Source organism: Dermacentor andersoni, chromosome 9 (genome assembly GCF_023375885.2).
Source record: "Dermacentor andersoni chromosome 9, qqDerAnde1_hic_scaffold, whole genome shotgun sequence".
NCBI lineage: Eukaryota > Metazoa > Arthropoda > Arachnida > Ixodida > Ixodidae > Dermacentor > Dermacentor andersoni.
In genome coordinates this window covers 101,312,762-101,337,136 of record NC_092822.1, presented here as the reverse complement: position 1 = coordinate 101,337,136, position 24,375 = coordinate 101,312,762, and the positions used below count along the sequence as shown (strand labels likewise).

Genomic DNA, 24,375 nt, shown 5'->3' with positions numbered 1-24,375 from the left:
TTTAGATTTAATGAGTGAAACAATGCGTGCCACTTTATACCTGCGCGCGACATAAAAACCGGTCTTCCTCCGCTCATAGAGCTTTCATTTTCCTTCAGCATCGGCAGCTATTTACTGATCTGGTTATGAGCGTATGTCTACACTCTCCGTTGGGGGTGTAGCTCAGATGGTAGAGCGCTCGCTTAGCATGCGAGAGGTACTGGGATCGATACCCAGCACCTCCACAACTTTTTTTTTCTTGCTGCTATGGAGTCGCGTTTTTTTAGATTTAATGAGTGAAACAATGCGTGCCACTTTATACCTGCGCGCGACATAAAAACCGGTCTTCCTCCGCTTATAGAGCTTTCGTTTTCCTTCAGCATCGGCAGCTATTTACTGATCGGGTTATGAGCGTATGTCTACACTCTCCGTTGGGGGTGTAGCTCAGATGGTAGAGCGCTCGCTTAGCATGCGAGAGGTACTGGGATCGATACCCAGCACCTCCACAACTTTTTCCTTCTTGCTGTGATGGAGTCGCGTTTTTTTAGATTTTTTGAGTGAAACAATGCGTGCCACTTTATACCTGCGCGCGACATAAAAACCGGTCTTCCTCCGCTTATAGAGCTTTCATTTTCCTTCAGCATCGGCAGCTATTTACTGATCTGGTTATGAGCGTATGTCTACACTCTCCGTTGGGGGTGTAGCTCAGATGGCAGAGCGCTCGCTTAGCATGCGAGAGGTACTGGGATCGATACCCAGCACCTCCACAACTTTTCCTTCTTGCTGTTATGGAGTCGCGTTTTTTTAGATTTAATGAGTGAAACAATGCGTGCCACTTTATACCTGCGCGCGACATAAAAACCGGTCTTCCTCCGCTTATAGAGCTTTCGTTTTCCTTCAGCATCGGCAGCTATTTACTGATCGGGTTATGAGCGTATGTCTACACTCTCCGTTGGGGGTGTAGCTCAGATCATTCTGCTTCCGGCAGCCGAGCTGAGCGGTCAGCAGAGTCATGGGCTCCAGTGGAGCAGCGACAGCGGCCACTTTAGGCCGCGGAAACAGGCTAAACGACGACAAGGATTATGCCTTTATTTTGCCGCAACTGCCCAAAGGTCAATTGGTGATTAATACCGTCTTTTTGCACGGTGATGTACGTGCGAGACCGTACAAGGTGGAAGATTTCCGGGACGCCCTTCTGCCGACGGGCTTGCTGCCTGATGTGGTATGCATAGGGGCGTACCAGATCAACCACGTCTGGGCAGTGACCTTGAGTGATGCGAGTGCCACAAAAAGGCTTCTGGACCTCAAGGAACTCCAAGTGAAGGGACGACGGTGCGTCATCGTTGACCCCCAGGATCAACAGGTGAAGCTAAGGCTTCACTGGCTGCTGTACGGTGTTGCTGACGAGGACGTCCGGACGGCATTCGCGGCTTTCGGCAAGGTGGAGGAGGTGAGCCGGGAGCGGTGGCGCGTCGAAGGCATGGGAGCGAAGACCTCAACCACCAGGACCGTCATATTGAAATTGAAAAGCGGCATGAAAGTGGAGGATCTGCCCCATCAGATCCGCGTCGGCGGAGAGTTGGCCTTGGTCGTCGTGCCCGGTCGACCAATGCAGTGCCTGCGCTGCCACGGCACGGGACACGTCCGCCGTGAGTGCAGAGTCCCCCGCTGTTCTCTATGCAGACGTTTCGGCCACGTCGACGCTGACTGCGTAAGATCTTATGCCACCGTAACAGGCCCAGTAACTTGTGACGTTGCGGCAGAGCACGTCATGGACGTGGCCGAGGCGGAGGACGCTGCTAAAGGAACTCTAGACACGGTCCCGACAGCGACAGCCAGTGGAACGACGAGTTTGGCCGTAGACAGCAGGGTGGCTGAGACTACCGTGAAGCCGAGTGAGACGGTGCAAGGCGCGACCGCTGAGGGCCAGCCTACGCGGAGCAGTAGCGAGGACCCGCCCGACAACGATGCGACGGCAATGCAGCAGGAGGAGGCCGTCCTCGACGGCGACCGGACTTCGACTCTTGGTGCGCCAGTCAAGCGCCCCCATGACCAGACTAAGGACCGCAACGACGGCGCGACCAGCACCAGCGAAGGGCCGCCGACAAAGACACCTCTTGGGAGGCGCACGAGCTTAAAACCAAAGCCGAATGTCCCACCTGAGAGAAAGCCTGCGGACAAAGGGCCGCCCACAAACAACGCCGGGAAACCGGGAGGTCCCGGAGGCGGCTAGCCGAGGGCTAGTCGTGAACGGTAAGCACCATGCTCCGGGCCTACTTTTCTCTTTAGCTCAACATGGCTCAGATACCGTCCCTTAATATTGCCACTTTAAACGTGAGAGGGTTGGCGGCTAGTCGTAGGCAAAGTCAAGTCCTACGGTTGGTCACTGACCACGACGTCGACGTACTAGCCGTCCAGGAAACCAAGGTTGACGGGGAGGAGGAGACCGGGAGCATGGTGCGCCGTTTCACGTCTAGGTATTTTGCGGTGGTAAGCCATGCGTTAGGCACGGCTGGGGGGTGCATTCTTTTTGTGAAGAAACTGCCTGAACTGCAGATTCAAAGTACCTTTTCTTGTCCATCTGGAAGGATTGTTTTTTGCGATATTGTTTTGTGCGAGTTTCAGTACCGTGTCATATGCGTATATGCGCCCAATTCAGTAGAAGAGCGTGCCCGTTTCTTTTCGAACCTTTCGCAGTATGTTCGATGCGATAAGCGCGTTATGCTCTTAGGAGACTTCAATTGTGTAATGAGCGCTAGTGACAGAGCCAATAATGCCGGTGTGCGTGACAGAAGCAGTGAAGTCTTGTCAAAACTAATTAATGAAAATGAACTAGATGACGTGTTTGATTGTCTGGAAGGGGGGCGTGACGTGACATTTACACGTTTTCAGGGCAGTAGCCATGCGCGGTTGGACCGAATCTACATTTCGCTGGATACAATTCCAAGATGCCACGGTTATTCTGTAGTACCCGTATCGTTCTCAGATCATTGTCTCGTAATATGTAATGTCGGTATAGGGAAACGGAAACATGCGTTTAATTGGGAGATGTGGAAAATGAATGCCTCATTATTAAATGATGAATCTTTTGTAAAGGCAGTACGGAATGCCATTAATGAAATACGCAAAGATGAAGCTGAAACAATAGCTGAAAAGTGGGAATGTTTCAAACAAAAAGTTAAAATGAAAGCCTTAGAAAGGTCAAGCTGCCTAAAATTTGAGAGGGAATATAAAGAAAACGGTTTGCGAACACTACTTCAGCAGCTGATAACGCTGGAGTGCAGAGAGCCTGGTCAGTACAAAGACGATGTGCGGAGCGTCAAGGAAAAGCTTGAACAGTTCGATAAAGAACGGTATCAAGGTGCCATCGTGCGTGCACGAGCAGATGTATTAGCGGCGGGGGAGACGCCCACAAAAAGGGCGCTTGGACTCGAGAAGGCGCACGGACGGCGAAACCATGTGGATAAGATTTTAATGAACGGGGTTCTTGTTGACGACAACGAAAGCATAGGACGCGCCTTCTGTCAGTACTACCAGTCGCTCTTTGCATTTCAGGCAGCGAATGTAGAGAGTTTCAAAGCAGATTTTCTTCAACGGATGCCGAGACTGGGAGATGACGTTAAAGAAAGATTGGAAGGCAACATTACCGAGAATGAAGTTGAAAAGGCAATCGGCGATTTGAACTCGGGCAAGTCGCCTGGGCCTGATGGACTCTGTGCGGGGTTATATAAGGCTTTCAAAAGAGAACTGGCCCCATTGTTAGCAGACGTATTCAATGACGCGTACGAGAAGAAATTATTGCCCCCATCTTTTGGAAAAGCGCACACAATACTAATCCCGAAGAGTGATCAAACAGACAAACTTAGATCCGTGTCATCCTATAGACCGATATCACTAACAAACATTGATTACAAGATCTTTATGAAGATTTTAGCTGCGAGACTTCAAGGCGTCATCAAGGAAATTGTCGGAGACCACCAAACTTGCGGCATCAAGGGGCGGTCCATTTTTTCGAACATCCATCAGATGCGGAGCGTGCTCGAGTGCTGTGACGTCACCGATGGTGGCGTTGCAGTTCTTCAGCTCGATTTGGAGAAAGCGTTCGATTGTGTTGCTCACGTTATTTTGTTTGCCATCTTGGATCATGTTAATGTCGGTTCCATCATCAGGGAGGGCGTGGCCTTGGCGTACCAGAATTGCACAACAAGATTAATTGTCAATAAGACTCTGGGGGCCCCCATTAACATCATGCGTTCAGTACGCCAAGGCTGTCCCCTCAGTCCGCTGTTATTTGTCATATACATAGAAGCAATGTGTGTAGTAATTAACGGAAATGACAAAATACGTGGTTTCAGATTAGCAGCGACAGAGGTGAAGCTGCTCGCATATGCAGATGACATTGCAGTGTGTTGCACAGACAAACCAAGTGTAACGGAAACAGTATCGGCAGTGAAACATTTCTGTGATGTCACGGGTAGTAGAATAAATTGGGGCAAATCCCTAGGCCTGTGGCACGGGAAATGGGAGTCTGCACCGGACAACTTCGCGAACCTCAACTGGGTAAAAACGCCGACGAGGTATCTGGGCGTTCCTCTCAATAGCTACAATAGTAGCGATGAATATTGGAGGAGCCAAGCCAATGAAATGAAAGAAAAGGCGGACAGATGGAAGGATGTGAAGCTGTCAATTTTTGCAAGGGCGACAGTCTGTAATATGTTTTTTGTCACGAAGTTATATTATGTCATGCAAGCGTTGTATTGCTCGAGAGCAAATGTGCAAAGGCTGCACAGAGTGTTTGCTGTTTTCATCTGGGGGTCAACATGGGAAAGGTGCAGCCGAACCAATTTGTTTAGAAGAGTGAAAGACGGCGGTGTGGGTTTGGTTCATCTTTTTGTTAGACAACTAGTCAACCGATTCTTGTTTTTTCGCGATGTGCGCCATCCTTTTCTGCGCACAGTATGCCAGCTCAGGTTGAGCGGTGCTTTGCCGGCACATGTCGTTAGTACGGCATGCGTTACCGGATCACTTCGTGGCTTCTTTAAGGAAGTGGCCGACAGCGTAAGATTTCTTTCTGTTCGATTTTCAATGGATTACCTTTGCGATGTTAAAAGGAAAAGATTGTATAAAGATGTGTGCGACATTGTTTTCCCAGTGCCGTTATACAGAGCCATTTACAGTGGAGGGCCAGGACTTGATGTACTTAAACGCGTAAAACGCATGGAGGTGCCACCAGGGGTAAAAACGTTTTTTTTTAAGCTTCACACCGGTACGCTCTCAGTGAAGACTTTCATGGAAGAGCGAGGTTGTATCGTACCATGGGGAACGCATTGCTTGATCTGCAAAAAGCAGGAAACCATAGATCACGTTTTCTTGGAATGTTGGGAGGGCTTCTTTTTCTGGGACGTCTTAAAGCGAACCCTGAAAAAAGAGTTACCGGTGGACCCCCAAGGGATAAGGTATCTGACAATTAAGGATGATGACGGGGTTCCATATGATTTCATTATGTTAAACGCTCTCCACAGTATATGGCGGGCTCGGATGGCAGGGTACTATTGTGATCCTGACGCTAGGCCCGCTCGCGTTTATTTCAGAGAATGTATGTCGCGATTCATAGAAATACAGAAAATGCAACAATGTGTTCCGGAATGGCTGTGGAGGCTAGAACCTCTGACAGCCATGAAGGAATTTTAAGTTGACAACGCCTGTCCAATAGGGACCGACGGCTTTGTTGTATGGTGTGACTCTTTTCTTTCCTTTTTGTTTGTATTGCAATTGTGATACTGTAATGTGTGGAAACTGCACGTTCTGCGAAAAAACCGGTAATAAATAAAAAAAAAAAAAAAGGGGGTGTAGCTCAGATGGTAGAGCGCTCGCTTAGCATGCGAGGGGTACTGGGATCGATACCCAGCACCTCCACAACTTTTCCTTCTTGCTGTTATGGAGTCGCGTTTTTTTAGATTTAATGAGTGAAACAATGCGTGCCACTTTATACCTGCGCGCGACATAAAAAACCGGTCTTCCTCCGCTTATAGAGCTTTCGTTTTCCTTCAGCATCGGCAGCTATTTACTGATCGGGTTATGAGCGTATGTCTCCACTGTCCGTTGGGGGTGTAGCTCAGATGGTAGAGCGCTCGCTTAGCATGCGAGAGGTACTGGGATCGATACCCAGCACCTCCACAACTTTTCCTTCTTGCTGTTATGGAGTCGCGTTTTTTTAGATTTAATGAGTGAAACAATGCGTGCCACTTTATACCTGCGCGCGACATAAAAACCGGTCTTCCTCCGCTTATAGAGCTTTCGTTTTCCTTCAGCATCGGCAGCTATTTACTGATAGGGTTATGAGCGTATGTCTACACTCTCCGTTGGGGGTGTAGCTCAGATGGTAGAGCGCTCGCTTAGCATGCGAGAGGTACTGGGATCGATACCCAGCACCTCCACAACTTTTTCCTTCTTGCTGTGATGGAGTCGCGTTTTTTTAGATTTTTTGAGTGAAACAATGCGTGCCACTTTATACCTGCGCGCGACATAAAAACCGGTCTTCCTCCGCTTATAGAGCTTTCATTTTCCTTCAGCATCGGCAGCTATTTACTGATCTGGTTATGAGCGTATGTCTACACTCTCCGTTGGGGGTGTAGCTCAGATGGTAGAGCGCTCGCTTAGCATGCGAGAGGTACGGGGATCGATACCCAGCACCTCCACAACTTTTCCTTCTTGCTGTTATGGAGTCGCGTTTTTTTAGATTTAATGAGTGAAACAATGCGTGCCACTTTATACCTGCGCGCGACATAAAAACCGGTCTTCCTCCGCTTATAGAGCTTTCGTTTTCCTTCAGCATCGGCAGCTATTTACTGATCGGGTTATGAGCGTATGTCTACACTCTCCGTTGGGGGTGTAGCTCAGATGGTAGAGCGCTCGCTTAGCATGCGAGAGGTACTGGGATCGATACCCAGCACCTCCACAACTTTTCCTTCTTGCTGTTATGGAGTCGCGTTTTTTTAGATTTAATGAGTGAAACAATGCGTGCCACTTTATACCTGCGCGCGACATAAAAAACCGGTCTTCCTCCGCTTATAGAGCTTTCGTTTTCCTTCAGCATCGGCAGCTATTTACTGATCGGGTTATGAGCGTATGTCTCCACTGTCCGTCGGGGGTGTAGCTCAGAGGGATTCTGCTTCCTGCCACCGAGCGTGACGGACGCATGATGACGGGCTCCGTTGGAGCGGCCTCAGCGGCCTTTTCTGGCCGCGGAAACAGGACGATGGAACAGGAGGGCACCTACCAAGTTGTTCTGCCAGGTCTGCCAACAGGTCGTTATGTTTTAAATACAGTTTTTTTGCACGCTGATATCACGGCGCGACCGTACCGGATTGAAGATTTCCGTGACGCATTGGCACCGCATTCGCTTCTTCCGGATGTTATCGCCCTGGGGGCGTATCGCATGAGCCATGTCTGGGCTATCACTTTCAAGGACGCGGACGCGGTGAAGAAGATCTCGAGCATCGGGGAGCTGCGTGTAAAAAACCGGCGCTGCCTGGTGATTGACCCGGCGAACCAGGACGTTCGACTGAAGCTCCACTGGCTTCTACACAATGTGCCTGATGAGGACGTGCGTGTCGCCTTTGCGCCCTATGGAAAAGCTACCGAAGTAGCCCGGGAGCGCTGGCGTGTACAAGGTATGACAGAGAAGGGATCAACCACCCGGCTTGTCACCCTCAAGTTGAAAGCGGGCGTGAAGTTGGATGACTTGCCACACCAGCTGAGCGTTGGCGGTGAGTTGGCGCTTGTCGTGGTACCAGGCAGACCCCCGCTGTGCCTTCGGTGTCGCGGTACGGGCCACATCCGCAAGGAATGTCGAGTCCCGCGTTGCGGAATCTGCCGACGCTTCGGGCACGAAGAAGACCAGTGTACTCGCACTTACGCGAGCATTACAGGCCCGGGAACCAGCGAGGACGCGTCCGAGATGCTGATGGACGAGACGGATGCTGAGGAAGCAGCCCGTGTGGGTGGACAACCACAGCGCCATACTCAGCCATCGTTCACGACTCTGGTGAAGCAGAAGGCGGGGCCCTCCGGCGCAACAGATGGTAGTGTACAGGCGCAGCATAAGCCTGAACAGGACGACGATGACAAGGCAAAGGAGGCGGCGAAAGCCGCGGACGCTAAAGAAAGCAGCGTGGAGACCCCCGGCATTGATACCATGGAGACGAACCAGGAAGCGGCGAGCACCATTGCTGGAAAACGTCTGCATGAAGAAAGCGGGGACGTCAAGCTGCAGCCAGGCGGTAGCGGCGATGAGCCTCCGCCGAAGGCAGGGGGAGTGAGACGCTCGTCTTTAAAACCGCGGCCGAACCTTCCGGCCGACCCGCGGAAGGCGGGGAAACAGCCTCCGTAGTAACACAGTGTCCTGGTCGGTGTCAGCGCCGGTTGTGTTGGTCGACCGGTGTCAAGAGGTCCTGGCAGTCGTGAGGAAGGCTACGTCAACCATGAAGGTAGGCACCATGCGGATAGAGGCGTTTCTTCTTCTAAGACATGGCTTTTAATCTTATTGCTCCACTTCGAGTTGCGACTTTGAACGTCAGAGGTCTGGGAGCAAGAAGGCGACAATACCAGCTTAATCGCCTTCTTCTGGATAACGATATTGACATAATTGCTTTACAAGAGTCGAAAATAGAGAGCCAAGAGCACACTGACCGCATGGTGTCTTCCTTTGAAGCAAACTTTCATGTGTGCGTTTGTCATTCTGTTGGGACGTCGGGTGGGTGCCTTGTACTCATACGCAAGACGTTAAGAGTGAACGTAGAGTCTGCATTTGCATGCCCAAGTGGTCGCCTTTTGATTGCTGATTTCACATTTTCGAATTTTTGGTGGCGAATTGTTTGTGTATATGCTCCTAATGTAGAAAGCGAGCGTAAAATTTTCTTTGAATCACTTGAGCCATGGTTGAATGGCGACAAGTTTTTGCTTGTACTAGGAGACTTCAACTGTGTGTGCGCCGCAGCTGACAGAGTGAAGTTTAGGCCACTGAGAGACAAGAGCTCTGAAGTTTTGAATACTTTTGTGCATGAGTATGGTCTCGAGGATGTTGGCAATGTGTTTTCCACTGGGACCCACCCAGAATACACGCACTTTCAGCGGGAGAGCCATGCGAGACTAGACAGAATGTATGTATCTGTCGATCTTATGCCGCTATGCTCAAGTTATGACGTTAAACCTGTGCCTTTCAGTGATCATTGCCTCGTGAGCATGACTTTAGGAATGAAGGGCAGGAAATTGCGCTTTAACTGGCACTTATGGAAATTGAACACAAAGCTTTTGGAGGATGAAGGGTTCATTATGCAAGTAAAGACCAAGCTAGACAAACTGCTAGACGCGCAGCCAGCTAGTTTTGCAACTGAATGGGAGGGCTTCCAAGAGTGGGTAAAAATGAAAGCAATAGAAAAGAGCAGCGTGGCTCGGTATAAAGAGAAAGAAAAAGAAAAAGAAATGAACGGGCAACTTGAATGGATGCTGAGCATGGAAAATAGCGCGCCGGGAACTTTCACGAAAGAAATACGGGAAGTGAAATGCCAGCTCGAAAGAATCGACGCCGACAGGTATAGGGCCGCCGTCATACGCGCAAGGTCTGAAAAATTGTGGGCTGGCGAAACGCCGACAAAACGAGCGCTATCAGACGAGAAAAGATACGCTTGCCAGAAAGAAATTAGGAGCATCCGATTTGACGGCCGGACTTCGGAAGATGCGAGAGACATTCAGTGTGCTATAGCCGAACATTTCACAGAACTTCTTAGCAATAAGCTCGAGACCATAGAAGGCTTCCATGTAGACTTCTTGAGGCTGGTGCCAAGACTAGATGATGAAATTAAGGAACGTCTTGAACTGCCTATAACTTTACAGGAGATAGAAAAAGCAATAGACGACCTACCATCTGGGAAAGCTCCTGGACCAGATGGGCTAAGTGCGGCCTTTTATAAAACCTTTAAGCTTCCTGTTGCACAGTGCATGCTCCATGTGATAACTGAGGCTTATGAGCGCAAACAGGTTCCATTGTCTTTCAATACGTCCCACATAGTTCTAATTCCCAAGACTGATGATCCGGAAGAACGACTGTTGGTGGGGTCATATCGACCGATTAGTCTCACCAACGTCGACTACAAAGTATTTATGAAGGTTCTAGCAAAAAGACTGCAGTCTGTGATCACGAAATTGGTAGGGTCTCATCAGACGTGTGGAATTAAAGGCCGTAGCATCGCTACAAATATACATGTCGCACGCAACGTATTAGAATGTGTCGATGCAGTTGGCGGTCAGATAGCAATGATGCAGCTCGACTTGGCGAAAGCCTTTGACCGCGTCTCCCACGAAATCCTTTTTTCCATCCTGGAACACTCCAAACTAGGTGACATTATAGTAGAGGGCGTAAAAATGGCCTACAAGAACTGTACGACCCGCATTATAGTTAATGGCGATCTCACTGACAAACTTGCTGTACGTTCTTCAGTAAGACAGGGATGCCCGCTTTCCCCCTTGCTTTTCGCAGTGTATTTAGAGCCCCTATGCCTGGCAATTATCAACTCTGACCGAATTTCAGGTTACAGACTGCAGTCATCACACGTGAAAGTACTCGCGTATGCTGACGATATAGCGGTTTTTTGCGCTGATAGACAGAGCATCTGTGAAGCGACAATTGTGATTGAAAAATTCTGCGCTCAGACTGGAAGTCAGATCAATTGGGGAAAAAGTTCCGGTTTTTGGCATGGCGAATGGGACGCAACACCGGGTTGTTTTTCTCGGCTTCGATGGTCCACCTTGCCAACGCGGTATCTAGGAGTACCTCTGGATTGTTATCGGGATCCCAGCTCGTACTGGAAAGAAGAAACTTCGAGAATGAAAGAGAAAGCGGTCGCGTGGCAAGGAAGACAGCTATCAATGTTTTCCCGTGCCTCTATCTGTAATGTCTTTTTGATTTCGAAGCTCTGGTATGTCATGAATGTGCTGTGTGCGACCCGAACAGCTATTCAAAAAATGCATCGTGTTTTTGCTGTTTTTGTTTGGGCGTCCACCTGGGAAAGAACCAGCCGAACTAACCTGTTTGTTTCCGTTAAAAGCGGAGGCCTTGGCCTGGCGCATCTTTTTTTGCGTCAAGTGGTCTCGCGATTTATGTTTTTGCGTGATCAAAGTGATCCCTTTCTAAGAACTGTTATGCAAGTACGCCTACAGAGACTGCTCCCTGGAAGGCTGGTCTCCTGTGATAACATGTGTGGTGCCGTGACAGGATACTTGCGCGAGGTTGTTCTGTCGTACAAGATGTTGGAAGTACGTTTCAGCCCTGAGTACCTATGCAATGTCAATAAGGAAAAGCTGTACAAAGCGTTGGTTGACGTGATGTTGCCGGTACCCATTTATCGGACACCACACTTTGGAGGCCCAGGGCAAGATATTTTAAAAAGAATTAAGAACATGCCCGTTAGACCAGTTGTCAAAACCTTTTTTTTTAAACTGCATTCCGGTACGCTGCCTGTTAAAACCTGGCTGCATGATAAAGGGCTATTCGTGCCATGGACAACAAACTGCTTGTTATGCAGGAAGCCCGAGACAGTGGAACATGTCTTCCTAGAATGTTGGGATCCCATTTTTTACTGGGATGTCCTTCAGAGGACGATTAAAAAGGAACTCCCTTTAAATCCTTACGGCATCCGGTACTTACCAGTTGATAGTGAAGAAGTGCCCTACGACTTAATCATGCTCCTTGGCCTCCACAGTCTGTGGAAAACGCGAATGCAGGTGCGACATGCAGACATAAATACCAGTACCACACGTGAAAACTTCATCGAAAGTGTTCTTTATCTTCGAGAATGTTTCAGGGCACGGACTGATCCACCAGAGTGGATACCACTACTTGATGAATTAGTCCAATTGAAAAGATTTTAGCACCACTCGCGTCAGCCCAAGTGTGGCTGAAGTGTTTTATCATGTTACTTTGTGTTATGCGTCCAAAACGGCAATAAAGAAACAAAAAAAAAAAAAAAAGGGGGTGTAGCTCAGATGGTAGAGCGCTCGCTTAGCATGCGAGAGGTACTGGGATCGATACCCAGCACCTCCAGAACTTTTTCCTTCTTGCTGTTATGGAGTCGCGTTGCTTTAGATTTAATGAGTGAAACAATGCGTGCCACTTTATACCTGCGCGCGACATAAAAAACCGGTCTTCCTCCGCTTATAGAGCTTTCGTTTTCCTTCAGCATCGGCAGCTATTTACTGATCGGGTTATGAGCGTATGTCTCCACTGTCCGTCGGGGGTGTAGCTCAGATGGTAGAGCGCTCGCTTAGCATGCGAGAGGTACTGGGATCGATACCCAGCACCTCCACAACTTTTTCCTTCTTGCTGTTATGGAGTCGCGTTTTTTTAGATTTAATGAGTGAAACAATGCGTGCCACTTTATACCTGCGCGCGACATAAAAAACCGGTCTTCCTCCGCTTATAGAGCTTTCGTTTTCCTTCAGCATCGGCAGCTATTTACTGATCGGGTTATGAGCGTATGTCTACACGCTCCGTTGGGGGTGTAGCTCAGACGGTAGAGCGCTCGCTTAGCATGCGAGAGGTACTGGGATCGATACCCAGCACCTCCACAACTTTTTCCTTCTTGCTGTTATGGAGTCGCGTTTTTTTAGATTTAGTGAGTGAAACAATGCGCGCCCCTTTATACCTGCGCGCGACATAAAAACCGGTCTTCCGCCGCGTGTAGGGCTTTCGTTTTCCTTCAGCATCGGCAGCTATTTACTGATCGGGTTATGAGCGTATGTCTACACTCTCCGTCGGGGGTGTAGCTCAGATGGTAGAGCGCTCGCTTAGCATGCGAGAGGTACTGGGATCGATACCCAGCACCTCCACAACTTTTTCCTTCTTGCTGTTATGGAGTCGCGTTTTTTTAGATTTAGTGAGTGAAACAATGCGCGCCCCTTTATACCTGCGCGCGACATAAAAACCGGTCTTCCTCCGCTTATAGAGCTTTCGTTTTCCTTCAGCATCGGCAGCTATTTACTGATCGGATTATGAGCGTATGTCTACACTCTCCGTCGGGGGTGTAGCTCAGATGGTAGAGCGCTCGCTTAGCATGCGAGAGGTACTGGGATCGATACCCAGCACCTCCACAACTTTTTCCTTCTTGCTGTTATGGAGTCGCGTTTTTTTAGATTTAATGAGTGAAACAATGCGTGCCACATTATACCTGCGCGCGACATAAAAAACCGGTCTTCCTCCGCTTATAGAGCTTTCGTTTTCCTTCAGCATCGGCAGCTATTTACTGATCGGGTTATGAGCGTATGTCTACACTCTCCGTCGGGGGTGTAGCTCAGATGGTAGAGCGCTCGCTTAGCATGCGAGAGGTACTGGGATCGATACCCAGCACCTCCACAACTTTTTCCTTCTTGCTGTTATGGAGTCGCGTTTTTTTAGATTTAATGAGTGAAACAATGCGTGCCACTTTATACCTGCGCGCGACATAAAAAACCGGTCTTCCTCCGCTTATAGAGCTTTCGTTTTCCTTCAGCATCGGCAGCTATTTACTGATCGGGTTATGAGCGTATGTCTCCACTGTCCGTCGGGGGTGTAGCTCAGATGGTAGAGCGCTCGCTTAGCATGCGAGAGGTACTGGGATCGATACCCAGCACCTCCACAACTTTTTCCTTCTTGCTGTTATGGAGTCGCGTTTTTTAAGATTTAATGAGTGAAACAATGCGTGCCACATTATACCTGCGCGCGACATAAAAAACCGGTCTTCCTCCGCTTATAGAGCTTTCGTTTTCCTTCAGCATCGGCAGCTATTTACTGATCGGGTTATCAGCGTATGTCTCCACTGTCCGTCGGGGGTGTAGCTCAGATGGTAGAGCGCTCGCTTAGCATGCGAGAGGTACTGGGATCGATACCCAGCACCTCCACAACTTTTTCCTTCTTGCTGTTATGGAGTCGCGTTTATTTAGATTTAATGAGTGAAACAATGCGCGCCCCTTTATACCTGCGCGCGACATAAAAACCGGTCTTCCGCCGCATGTAGGGCTTTCGTTTTCCTTCAGCATCGGCAGCTATTTACTGATCGGGTTTTGAGCGTATGTCTACACTCTCCGTCGGGGGTGTAGCTCAGATGGTAGAGCGCTCGCTTAGCATGCGAGAGGTACTGGGATCGATACCCAGCACCTCCAGAACTTTTTCCTTCTTGCTGTTATGGAGTCGCGTTTTTTTAGATTTAATGAGTGAAACAATGCGTGCCACTTTATACCTGCGCGCGACATAAAAACCGGTCTTCCTCCGCTTATAGAGCTTTCGTTTTCCTTCAGCATCGGCAGCTATTTACTGATCGGGTTATGAGCGTATGTCTACACTCTCCGTTGGGGGTGTAGCTCAGATGGTAGAGCGCTCGCTTAGCATGCGAGAGGTACTGGGATCGATACCCAGCACCTCCACAACTTTTTCCTTCTTGCTGTGATGGAGTCGCGTTTTTTTAGATTTTTTGAGTGAAACAATGCGTGCCACTTTATACCTGCGCGCGACATAAAAACCGGTCTTCCTCCGCTTATAGAGCTTTCATTTTCCTTCAGCATCGGCAGCTATTTACTGATCTGGTTATGAGCGTATGTCTACACTCTCCGTTGGGGGTGTAGCTCAGATGGTAGAGCGCTCGCTTAGCATGCGAGAGGTACTGGGATCGATACCCAGCACCTCCACAACTTTTCCTTCTTGCTGTTATGGAGTCGCGTTTTTTTAGATTTAATGAGTGAAACAATGCGTGCCACTTTATACCTGCGCGCGACATAAAAACCGGTCTTCCTCCGCTTATAGAGCTTTCGTTTTCCTTCAGCATCGGCAGCTATTTACTGATCGGGTTATGAGCGTATGTCTACACTCTCCGTTGGGGGTGTAGCTCAGATGGTAGAGCGCTCGCTTAGCATGCGAGAGGTACTGGGATCGATACCCAGCACCTCCACAACTTTTCCTTCTTGCTGTTATGGAGTCGCGTTTTTTTAGATTTAATGAGTGAAACAATGCGTGCCACTTTATACCTGCGCGCGACATAAAAAACCGGTCTTCCTCCGCTTATAGAGCTTTCGTTTTCCTTCAGCATCGGCAGCTATTTACTGATCGGGTTATGAGCGTATGTCTCCACTGTCCGTCGGGGGTGTAGCTCAGAGGGATTCTGCTTCCTGCCACCGAGCGTGACGGACGCATGATGACGGGCTCCGTTGGAGCGGCCTCAGCGGCCTTTTCTGGCCGCGGAAACAGGACGATGGAACAGGAGGGCACCTACCAAGTTGTTCTGCCAGGTCTGCCAACAGGTCGTTATGTTTTAAATACAGTTTTTTTGCACGCTGATATCACGGCGCGACCGTACCGGATTGAAGATTTCCGTGACGCATTGGCACCGCATTCGCTTCTTCCGGATGTTATCGCCCTGGGGGCGTATCGCATGAGCCATGTCTGGGCTATCACTTTCAAGGACGCGGACGCGGTGAAGAAGATCTCGAGCATCGGGGAGCTGCGTGTAAAAAACCGGCGCTGCCTGGTGATTGACCCGGCGAACCAGGACGTTCGACTGAAGCTCCACTGGCTTCTACACAATGTGCCTGATGAGGACGTGCGTGTCGCCTTTGCGCCCTATGGAAAAGTTACCGAAGTAGCCCGGGAGCGCTGGCGTGTACAAGGTATGACAGAGAAGGGATCAACCACCCGGCTTGTCACCCTCAAGTTGAAAGCGGGCGTGAAGTTGGATGACTTGCCACACCAGCTGAGCGTTGGCGGTGAGTTGGCGCTTGTCGTGGTACCAGGCAGACCCCCGCTGTGCCTTCGGTGTCGCGGTACGGGCCACATCCGCAAGGAATGTCGAGTCCCGCGTTGCGGAATCTGCCGACGCTTCGGGCACGAAGAAGACCAGTGTACTCGCACTTACGCGAGCATTACAGGCCCGGGAACCAGCGAGGACGCGTCCGAGATGCTGATGGACGAGACGGATGCTGAGGAAGCAGCCCGTGTGGGTGGACAACCACAGCGCCATACTCAGCCATCGTTCACGACTCTGGTGAAGCAGAAGGCGGGGCCCTCCGGCGCAACAGATGGTAGTGTACAGGCGCAGCATAAGCCTGAACAGGACGACGATGACAAGGCAAAGGAGGCGGCGAAAGCCGCGGACGCTAAAGAAAGCAGCGTGGAGACCCCCGGCATTGATACCATGGAGACGAACCAGGAAGCGGCGAGCACCATTGCTGGAAAACGTCCGCATGAAGAAAGCGGGGACGTCAAGCTGCAGCCAGGCGGTAGCGGCGATGAGCCTCCGCCGAAGGCAGGGGGAGTGAGACGCTCGTCTTTAAAACCGCGGCCGAACCTTCCGGCCGACCCGCGGAAGGCGGGGAAACAGCCTCCGTAGTAACACAGTGTCCTGGTCGGTGTCAGCGCCGGTTGTGTTGGTCGACCGGTGTCAAGAGGTCCTGGCAGTCGTGAGGAAGGCTACGTCAACCATGAAGGTAGGCACCATGCGGATAGAGGCGTTTCTTCTTCTAAGACATGGCTTTTAATCTTATTGCTCCACTTCGAGTTGCGACTTTGAACGTCACAGGTCTGGGAGCAAGAATTCGACAATACCAGCTTAATCGCCTTCTTCTGGATAACGATATTGACATAATTGCTTTACAAGAGTCGAAAATAGAGAGCCAAGAGCACACTGACCGCATGGTGTCTTCCTTTCAAGCAAACTTTCATGTGTGCGTTTGTCATTCTGTTGGGACGTCGGGTGGGTGCCTTGTATTCATACGTAAGACGTTAAGAGTGAACGTAGAGTCTGTATTTGCATGCCCAAGTGGTCGTCTTTTGATTGCTGATTTCACATTTTCGAATTTTTGGTGGCGAATTGTTTGTGTATATGCTCCTAATTTAGAAAGCGAGCGTAAAATTTTCTTTGAATCACTTGAGCCATGGTTGAATGGCGACAAGCTTTTGCTTGTACTAGGAGACTTCAACTGTGTGTGCGCCGCAGCTGACAGAGTGAAGTTTAGGCCACTGAGAGACAAGAGCTCTGAAGTTTTGAATACTTTTGTGCATGAGTATGGTCTCGAGGATGTTGGCAATGTGTTTTCCACTGGGACCCACCCAGAATACACGCACTTTCAGCGGGAGAGCCATGCGAAACTAGACAGAATGTATGTATCTGTCGATCTTATGCCGCTATGCTCAAGTTATGACGTTAAACCTGTGCCTTTCAGTGATCATTGCCTCGTGAGCATGACTTTAGGAATGAAGGGCAGGAAATTGCGCTTTAACTGGCACTTATGGAAATTGAACACAAAGCTTTTGGAGGATGAAGGGTTCATTATACAAATAAAGACCAAGCTAGACAAACTGCTAGACGCGCAGCCAGCTAGTTTTGCAACTGAATGGGAGGGGTTCAAAGAGTGGGTAAAAATGAAAGCAATAGAAAAGAGCAGCGTGGCTCGCTATAAAGAGAAAGAAAAAGAAAAAGAAATGAACGGGCAACTTGAATGGATGCTGAGCATGGAAAATAGCGCGCCGGGAACTTTCACGAAAGAAATACGGGAAGTGAAATGCCAGCTCGAAAGAATCGACGCGGACAGGTATAGGGCCGCCGTCATACGTGCAAGGTCTGAAAAATTGTGGGCTGGCGAAACGCCGACAAAACGAGCGCTATCAGACGAGAAAAGATACGCTTGCCAGAAAGAAATTAGGAGCATCCGATTTGACGGCCGGACTTCGGAAGATGCGAGAGACATTCAGTGTGCTATAGCCGAACATTTCACAGAACTTCTTAGCAATAAGCTCGAGACCATAGAAGGCTTCCATGTAGACTTCTTGAGGCTGGTGCCAAGACTAGATGATGAAATTAAGGAACGTCTTGAACTGCCTATAACTTTACAGGAGATAGAAAAAGCAATAGACGACCTACCATCTGGGAAAGCTCCTGGACCAGATGGGCTAAGTGCGGCCTTTTATAAAACCTTTAAGCTTCCTGTTGCACAGTGCATGCTCCATGTGATAACTGAGGCTTATGAACGCAAACAGGTTCCATTGTCTTTCAACACGTCTCACATCGTTCTCATTCCCAAGACTGATGATCCGGAAGAACGACTGTTGGTGGGGTCATATCGACCGATTAGTCTCACCAACGTCGACTACAAAGTATTTATGAAGGTTCTAGCAAAAAGACTGCAGTCTGTGATCACGAAATTGGTAGGGTCTCACCAGACGTGTGGAATTAAAGGCCGTAGCATCGCTACAAATATACATGTCGCACGCAACGTATTAGAGTGTGTCGATGCAGTTGGCGGTCAGATAGCAATGATGCAGCTCGACTTGGCGAAAGCCTTTGAACGCGTCTCCCACGAAATCCTTTTTTCCATCCTGCAACACTCCAAACTAGGCGACATTATAGTAGAGGGCGTAAAAATGGCCTACAAGAACTGTACGACCCGCATTATAGTTAATGGCGATCTCACTGACAGACTTGCTGTACGTTCTTCAGTAAGACAGGGATGCCCGCTTTCCCCCTTGCTTTTTGCAGTGTATTTAGAGCCGCTATGCCTGGCAATTATCAACTCTGACCGAATTTCAGGTTACAGACTGCAGTCATCACACGTGAAAGTACTCGCGTATGCTGACGATATAGCGGTTTTTTGCGCTGATAGACAGAGCATCTGTGAAGCGACAATTGTGATTGAAAAATTCTGCGCTCAGACTGGAAGTCAGATCAATTGGGGAAAAAGTTCCGGTTTTTGGCATGGCGAATGGGACGTAACACCGGGTTGTTTTTCTCGGCTTCGATGGTCCACCTTGCCAACGCGGTATCTAGGAGTACCTCTGGATTGTTATCGGGATCCCAGCTCGTACTGGAAAGAAGAAACTTCGAGAATGAAAGAGAAAGCGGTCGCGTGGCAAGGAAGACAGCTATCAATGTTTTCCCGTGCCTCTATCTGTAATGTCTTTTTGATTTCGAAGCTCTGGTATGTCATGAATGTGCTGTGTGCGACCCGAACAGCTATTCAAAAAATGCATCGTGTTTTTGCTGTTTTTATTTGGGCGTCCACCTGGGAAAGAACTAGCCGAACTAACCTGTTTGTTTCCGTTAAAAGCGGAGGCCTTGGCCTGGCGCATCTTTTTTTGCGTCAAGTGGTCTCGCGATTTATGTTTTTGCGTGATCAAAGTGATCCCTTTCTAAGATCTGTTATGCAAGTGCGCCTACAGAGACTGCTCCCTGGAAGGGTAGTCTCCTGTGATAACATGTGTGGTGCTGTGACAGGATACTTGCGCGAGGTTGTTCTTTCGTGCAAGATGTTGGAAGTACGTTTCAGCCCTGAATACCTATGTAATGTCAATAAGAAAAAGCTGTACAAAGCGTTGGTTGACGTGATGTTGCCGGTACCCATTTATCGGACACCACACTTTGGAGGCCCAGGGCAAGATATTTTAAAAAGAGTTAAGAACATGCCCGTTAGACCTGTGGTCAAAACCTTTTTTTTTAAGCTGCATTCCGGTACGCTGCCTGTTAAAACCTGGCTGCATGATAAAGGTTTTTTCGTGCCATGGACAACAAACTGCTTGTTATGCAGGAAGCCCGAGACAGTGGAACATGTTTTCCTAGAATGTTGGGATCCAATTTTTTATTGGGATGTCCTTCAGAGGACGATTAAAAAGGAACTCCCTTTAAGTCCTTACGGCATCCGGTACTTATCAGTTGAAAGTGAAGAAGTGCCCTACGATTTAATTATGCTTCTTGGCCTCCACAGTTTGTGGAAAACGCGAATGCAGGTGCGACATGCAGACATAAATACAAGATCCACACGTGAAAACTTCATCGAAAGTGTAGTTTATCTTCGCGAATGTTTCAGGGCTCAGACTGATCCACCAGAGTGGATATCACTGTTTGATGATTTGTCACAAATGAAAAGTTTTTAGCCCCACTCGCCTCAGCCCAAGTGTGGCTGAAGTGTTTTACCATATGTTACTTTGTATTACACGTCCAAGACGGCAATAAAGAAAAAAAAAAAGGGGGGGTGTAGCTCAGATGGTAGAGCGCTGGCTTAGCATGCGAGAAGTACTGGGATCGATACCCAGCACCTCCACAACTTTTTTTTTCTTGCTGCTATGGAGTCATGTTTTGTTAGATTTAATGAGTGAAACAATGCGTGCCCCTTTGTACCTGCGCGCGACATAAAAACCGGTCTTCCGTCGCATGTAGGGCTTTCGCTTTCCTTCAGATTCGACAGCTATTGACTGATCGGGTTATGAGCAATCTGCATCCGGCAGCCGAGCTGTTCGGATCGTAGGGTCATGGCCTCTTCCGGGGCAGCGACAGCGGCCTCCTTTGGTCGCGGAAACAGGATTACAGAAGATGATAAGGAATATCCGTTCATTTTGCCTCAACTGCCAAAAGGACGAGTTGCGATTAACACCGTGTTTTTGCACGGTGATGTGCGTGCGAGACCATACAAAGTCGAAGATTTCAGGGACGCCCTACTGCCGACGGGCCTTCTGCCGGACGTGGTATGCATAGGGGCGTACCAGATAAATCACGTCTGGGCGGTGACCCTGAATGATGCGAATGCGACGAAAAGACTGGTTTCCCTAAAGGACCTGCAAGTGAAGGGACGACGATGCGTCATCGTGGACCCGCAGGACCAGCAGGTGAAGCTTAGGCTTCACTGGCTGTTGTACGGAGTGGCTGACGAGGACGTCCGGACAGCGTTCGCGGCTTTCGGCAAGGTGGAAGAGGTGAGCCGGGAGCGGTGGCGAGTCGAAGGCATGGGAAGCAAGACGTCGACCACCAGGACGGTGCTCCTCAAGCTAAAGAACGGCGTCAAAGTTGAGGACCTTCCGCATCAGGTCCGCGTCGGCGGAGAGTTGGCCTTGGTGGTTGTGCCCGGTCGACCCATGCAGTGCCTGCGCTGCCAAGGCACGGGGCACGTCCGCCGAGAGTGTAAAGTCCCACGCTGTTCCAGGTGCAGACGTTTCGGCCACGTTGACGCTGACTGCGTCAAATCCTACGCCGCCGTGACAGGACCAGCAGCGACTGACGTTGCTGAGGAGCACGTCATGGACGTGGTTGAGACGGAGGACGCCGCCAAAGGAACTGGAGACTTGGTTTCGACAGCCACACTCGGAGGGTCATCTACCGCTGGCGCTGAAGGCACGGTGGCTGAGGCTGCCGAGAAGACGGGCAAACCGGTACAGGTCCTGCCTGCAGTGAGCCTTGCTACGGGGGGCGTTAACGAAGACGCACCCGACAACGACACGACAGCAATGCTGCAGGACAAGGAAGTCAATGACGGTGAGCGGACTGCGATTATTGGTGCCCCAGTCAAGCGCCCCCACGACGAGGCCAAAGACAAGGACGGTGGTGCCACCAGCACCAGCGAGGGGCCGCCGACGAAGGCGCCTCAAGGAAGGCGGATGGGCTACAAGCCAAAACCCAATGTACCACCTGGAAAGAAGCCTGTGGGCAAAACGGCCACGCTTGACGACTGTTACGTTTCGCCTACGACGCGCGGTATAGCCGGCGCGGATGCAACGGACGCCGGGGCTTCGTTCCAAAGCGGCGGACATTTTGGCCCGTTCGGAGCTCCCGCCAAGCGCGTCCAGGCGTGTTTCAGTGCCACGTGTCTTCGTGTGTGCGTGTGTGTGTGTGTGCCCACGCTTGTCAAAGCGCGGCAGCCGGGGAGAGGAGCTCCCCAAGTGTGAAGCGAGGAGGTCTGATCGGCGCCGGGTTGGCGATGCGTCACTACACTCGTCTCAACATGTCTCTCAGCCTGTCCGGTCCCAGAGTCACGTGGTCTCAGCCCGAGACGTTCCTTCTTGCCCTCAACTCCGAGAGTATAAGAGCAGCTGCCCCCGGACGCCGAGAGAGAGGCTCCGATTTCTTCTGTCGAGTTACGTGCTCTCCCGTCTCTCACTTCGGTCGACCTGACCGCCCGCTCTTTTGCGATGTTAGAATAAACAAGTTGTTCTGTTACCAGTCGACTCATGCTTTGCCGAGACCTTCGGATGCTTCCAGTGCCCCAGGCCGCCAGGCCAACGCTACCCTTGGGGCTTGCGACCCATTTGCAACAACGGGCGTCAGCGCTGAGTTTGCAACAACTCGTGCCAGCGGTGCGATTCTTACAGCTGGTTGCCAGCGGTGAGATCGCGACAACGGAGGCCAGCAGCGAAGAGATGCGGTTGACTGTATGCTGAGCAGCACAACGACCATCCGGGAGCAGTGCAACGAGCCCTGTGTGATGACTGGTTGCCTGCAGCGGAACGACTGCGCTGAATTCTTGGCTGCGAGGTTTGGTGAGTGCGGGACTTTCTTCTACTGAGTTTTGCCAGGCTTTTGTTAGTGTCAGAAACAGAGCTGGTAATTGTGGTTGTCGTTGCTGCCGGGTTAGTTTGCGGCAAGACAATAGTAGGCAGTAGAGAAAGCAGTATTCAGAGCAGCCATGGATTTGAAGTCGTTGCGCAAACCGAAATTGCTGGAGCTTGCAAGAGAGTTGGGTCTGGATGTCTCAGACAAACTCAGAAAACCAGAACTGCTAAGGGCTATTCTTGAGTTAGAAGCTGAGGATGACGAGCTGTCGGAATGCCTTGAGACCATTGAGGAGAGGGAGACGGCAAAAAGACAGGAGCGCGAACGTACAGAACAGAAAGAGAAAGATGAGCGCGAACGAAAAGAACAAAAAGAGAAAGAAAAAGAAGAGCGCGACCGTCAACACGCTTTGGAAATGAAGCGTCTCGAGGTAGAGATGGAACGCGCTCGTAATGGAAGTCAGGCACACGGTGCAGGAGAACGAGTATTGTTCAAAATGACTGACCTGATGCGGCCGTTTAAGCTTGGAGAGGACATTGGTTTGTTCCTGGTTAACTTTGAGCGAACGTGCGAGAAGCAGGGGTTCTCTCGAGAAACGTGGCCACAGCGCTTGCTCACTTTGTTACCCGGCGAGGCGGCCGACGTAGTCGCTCGCTTGGAGAGAGAGGAGGCAGAGGATTTCGACAAAGTGAAATCGAGTCTGCTAAAAAAGTACAGACTGTCCGCGGAGGCGTTCCGTCGGAAGTTTCGGGAAAATGAGAAAGGCAGAAGTGAGTCATATACAGAGTTTGCCTACAGGCTAATGTCAAACATGCAGGAGTGGCTCAAAGAAGAGAAAGCGTTTGGTGACCACGAGAAAGTTCTGCAGTGTTTCGGGCTAGAACAGTTTTATAGTCGGTTACCTGAGAACGTGCGGTACTGGGTCTTGGATAGGCCAGACGTTAGTACGGTGGCTAGAGCCGCTGAGCTAGCCGAGGAGTTTGTGACGCGTCGGGCTCGCGGAGCTAAGGACGGTCAAAAGGGTGAATTTGGCTCCAAGTTTGAGAGGCCGAAGTTCACGCCCATGGGAAGGCGGTTCGAGACGAGGCAAGCGCGCGTGTGTTATACGTGCCAGAAGCCGGGTCACGTTTCGGCGCAGTGTCCGACTGAACGTAAGGAGACGGCGGCAACCGAAGCCGAACGCAGAAAGCGGTTCGAGGCGAGGCAAGCGCGCGTTTGTTATACGTGCCAGAAACCGGGTCACTTTTCGGCGCAGTGTCCGGAAACAAAAACAAAAGTCGTGTTTTTGTCATTATGCAGCACTGACGAGAACATGAAGCTTCTCGAGCCTTACATGCGAGACCTCCTCGTGAACGGGAAAGAGTGCCGAGTGCTTCGCGATTCCGCAGCTACGATGGATGTAGTTCACCCCTCTTACGTAGAACCCGATATGTTCACCGGCGAGTGCGCATGGATCAAGCAAGCCGTGGAAGCTCATAGCGTGTGTCTGCCCGTAGCAAAAGTGCTTATTGAAGGACCTTTCGGAGCACTTGAGACGGAGGCCGCAGTGTCATCTATGCTGCCCCCCCAGTACCCGTACCTATTTTCGAACAGGTCCGATCACCTCCTGCGCGAGAAAGGGCTTTTGTTTGGTGAGGCTAGCGTTCAGGCCTTAACCAGATCGAAGGTTCGGGAGCTCGCTGCAAAGGCGGTAGTTGCGGGGCCGACGTTGTCGAACAATGAAAAAGGGTCAGAGGCGCAGCAAGCTGATATTCAGAGCACGCCCGAACGGAATAAAATTGAGCTTGTAGCGTTAAAGGCACCAGATATTGGAGAGGAAATGCCCGACACGGGAAAGTTAGAAGAGCTGTCTCCAGATTTGCTCATCGCGCCTACGTCAGACGGACTTAACAGGTTGCTAAAAGTCAGCCGGTCGGCTTTGATAGCCGAGCAAAAGAAGGATGGCAGCCTAGAAAACATACGCTGCATTGTCAAGGAAGGTATCGCCAAGAAAAATGCTCGCTTTGTGGAAAGAGGTGGGGTCCTGTACCGAAAGTATCTAGACCGCAGAGGAGTGGAGTTCGAT

The 24,375-nt window shown here is 50.2% G+C and overlaps 21 non-coding genes across 21 annotated transcripts; all 21 read left to right on the top strand.

Moving 5' to 3' along the window:
* Positions 1-151: 151 nt before the first annotated feature.
* TRNAA-AGC (transfer RNA alanine (anticodon AGC)) lies at positions 152-224 on the top strand. Its single transcript has one exon. It is a non-coding gene; the product is annotated as a tRNA-Ala (tRNA).
* A 188-nt stretch (positions 225-412) lies between these two features.
* Positions 413-485, top strand: TRNAA-AGC (transfer RNA alanine (anticodon AGC)). The gene has a single exon. It is a non-coding gene; the product is annotated as a tRNA-Ala (tRNA).
* Positions 486-673: 188 nt separating this feature from the next.
* On the top strand, positions 674-746 carry TRNAA-AGC (transfer RNA alanine (anticodon AGC)). The gene has a single exon. It is a non-coding gene; the product is annotated as a tRNA-Ala (tRNA).
* A 5,076-nt stretch (positions 747-5,822) lies between these two features.
* TRNAA-AGC (transfer RNA alanine (anticodon AGC)) lies at positions 5,823-5,895 on the top strand. The gene has a single exon. It is a non-coding gene; the product is annotated as a tRNA-Ala (tRNA).
* Positions 5,896-6,083: 188 nt separating this feature from the next.
* On the top strand, positions 6,084-6,156 carry TRNAA-AGC (transfer RNA alanine (anticodon AGC)). Its single transcript has one exon. It is a non-coding gene; the product is annotated as a tRNA-Ala (tRNA).
* A 187-nt stretch (positions 6,157-6,343) lies between these two features.
* Positions 6,344-6,416, top strand: TRNAA-AGC (transfer RNA alanine (anticodon AGC)). Its single transcript has one exon. It is a non-coding gene; the product is annotated as a tRNA-Ala (tRNA).
* A 188-nt stretch (positions 6,417-6,604) lies between these two features.
* TRNAA-AGC (transfer RNA alanine (anticodon AGC)) lies at positions 6,605-6,677 on the top strand. Its single transcript has one exon. It is a non-coding gene; the product is annotated as a tRNA-Ala (tRNA).
* Positions 6,678-6,864: 187 nt separating this feature from the next.
* Positions 6,865-6,937, top strand: TRNAA-AGC (transfer RNA alanine (anticodon AGC)). Its single transcript has one exon. It is a non-coding gene; the product is annotated as a tRNA-Ala (tRNA).
* A 5,069-nt stretch (positions 6,938-12,006) lies between these two features.
* On the top strand, positions 12,007-12,079 carry TRNAA-AGC (transfer RNA alanine (anticodon AGC)). Its single transcript has one exon. It is a non-coding gene; the product is annotated as a tRNA-Ala (tRNA).
* Positions 12,080-12,268: 189 nt separating this feature from the next.
* TRNAA-AGC (transfer RNA alanine (anticodon AGC)) lies at positions 12,269-12,341 on the top strand. Its single transcript has one exon. It is a non-coding gene; the product is annotated as a tRNA-Ala (tRNA).
* Positions 12,342-12,530: 189 nt separating this feature from the next.
* Positions 12,531-12,603, top strand: TRNAA-AGC (transfer RNA alanine (anticodon AGC)). The gene has a single exon. It is a non-coding gene; the product is annotated as a tRNA-Ala (tRNA).
* Positions 12,604-12,791: 188 nt separating this feature from the next.
* Positions 12,792-12,864, top strand: TRNAA-AGC (transfer RNA alanine (anticodon AGC)). The gene has a single exon. It is a non-coding gene; the product is annotated as a tRNA-Ala (tRNA).
* A 188-nt stretch (positions 12,865-13,052) lies between these two features.
* TRNAA-AGC (transfer RNA alanine (anticodon AGC)) lies at positions 13,053-13,125 on the top strand. The gene has a single exon. It is a non-coding gene; the product is annotated as a tRNA-Ala (tRNA).
* Positions 13,126-13,314: 189 nt separating this feature from the next.
* TRNAA-AGC (transfer RNA alanine (anticodon AGC)) lies at positions 13,315-13,387 on the top strand. The gene has a single exon. It is a non-coding gene; the product is annotated as a tRNA-Ala (tRNA).
* A 189-nt stretch (positions 13,388-13,576) lies between these two features.
* Positions 13,577-13,649, top strand: TRNAA-AGC (transfer RNA alanine (anticodon AGC)). The gene has a single exon. It is a non-coding gene; the product is annotated as a tRNA-Ala (tRNA).
* Positions 13,650-13,838: 189 nt separating this feature from the next.
* TRNAA-AGC (transfer RNA alanine (anticodon AGC)) lies at positions 13,839-13,911 on the top strand. Its single transcript has one exon. It is a non-coding gene; the product is annotated as a tRNA-Ala (tRNA).
* A 188-nt stretch (positions 13,912-14,099) lies between these two features.
* TRNAA-AGC (transfer RNA alanine (anticodon AGC)) lies at positions 14,100-14,172 on the top strand. The gene has a single exon. It is a non-coding gene; the product is annotated as a tRNA-Ala (tRNA).
* A 188-nt stretch (positions 14,173-14,360) lies between these two features.
* On the top strand, positions 14,361-14,433 carry TRNAA-AGC (transfer RNA alanine (anticodon AGC)). The gene has a single exon. It is a non-coding gene; the product is annotated as a tRNA-Ala (tRNA).
* Positions 14,434-14,621: 188 nt separating this feature from the next.
* TRNAA-AGC (transfer RNA alanine (anticodon AGC)) lies at positions 14,622-14,694 on the top strand. Its single transcript has one exon. It is a non-coding gene; the product is annotated as a tRNA-Ala (tRNA).
* A 187-nt stretch (positions 14,695-14,881) lies between these two features.
* On the top strand, positions 14,882-14,954 carry TRNAA-AGC (transfer RNA alanine (anticodon AGC)). Its single transcript has one exon. It is a non-coding gene; the product is annotated as a tRNA-Ala (tRNA).
* Positions 14,955-20,018: 5,064 nt separating this feature from the next.
* TRNAA-AGC (transfer RNA alanine (anticodon AGC)) lies at positions 20,019-20,091 on the top strand. The gene has a single exon. It is a non-coding gene; the product is annotated as a tRNA-Ala (tRNA).
* The last annotated feature ends 4,284 nt before the right edge of the window (positions 20,092-24,375 follow it).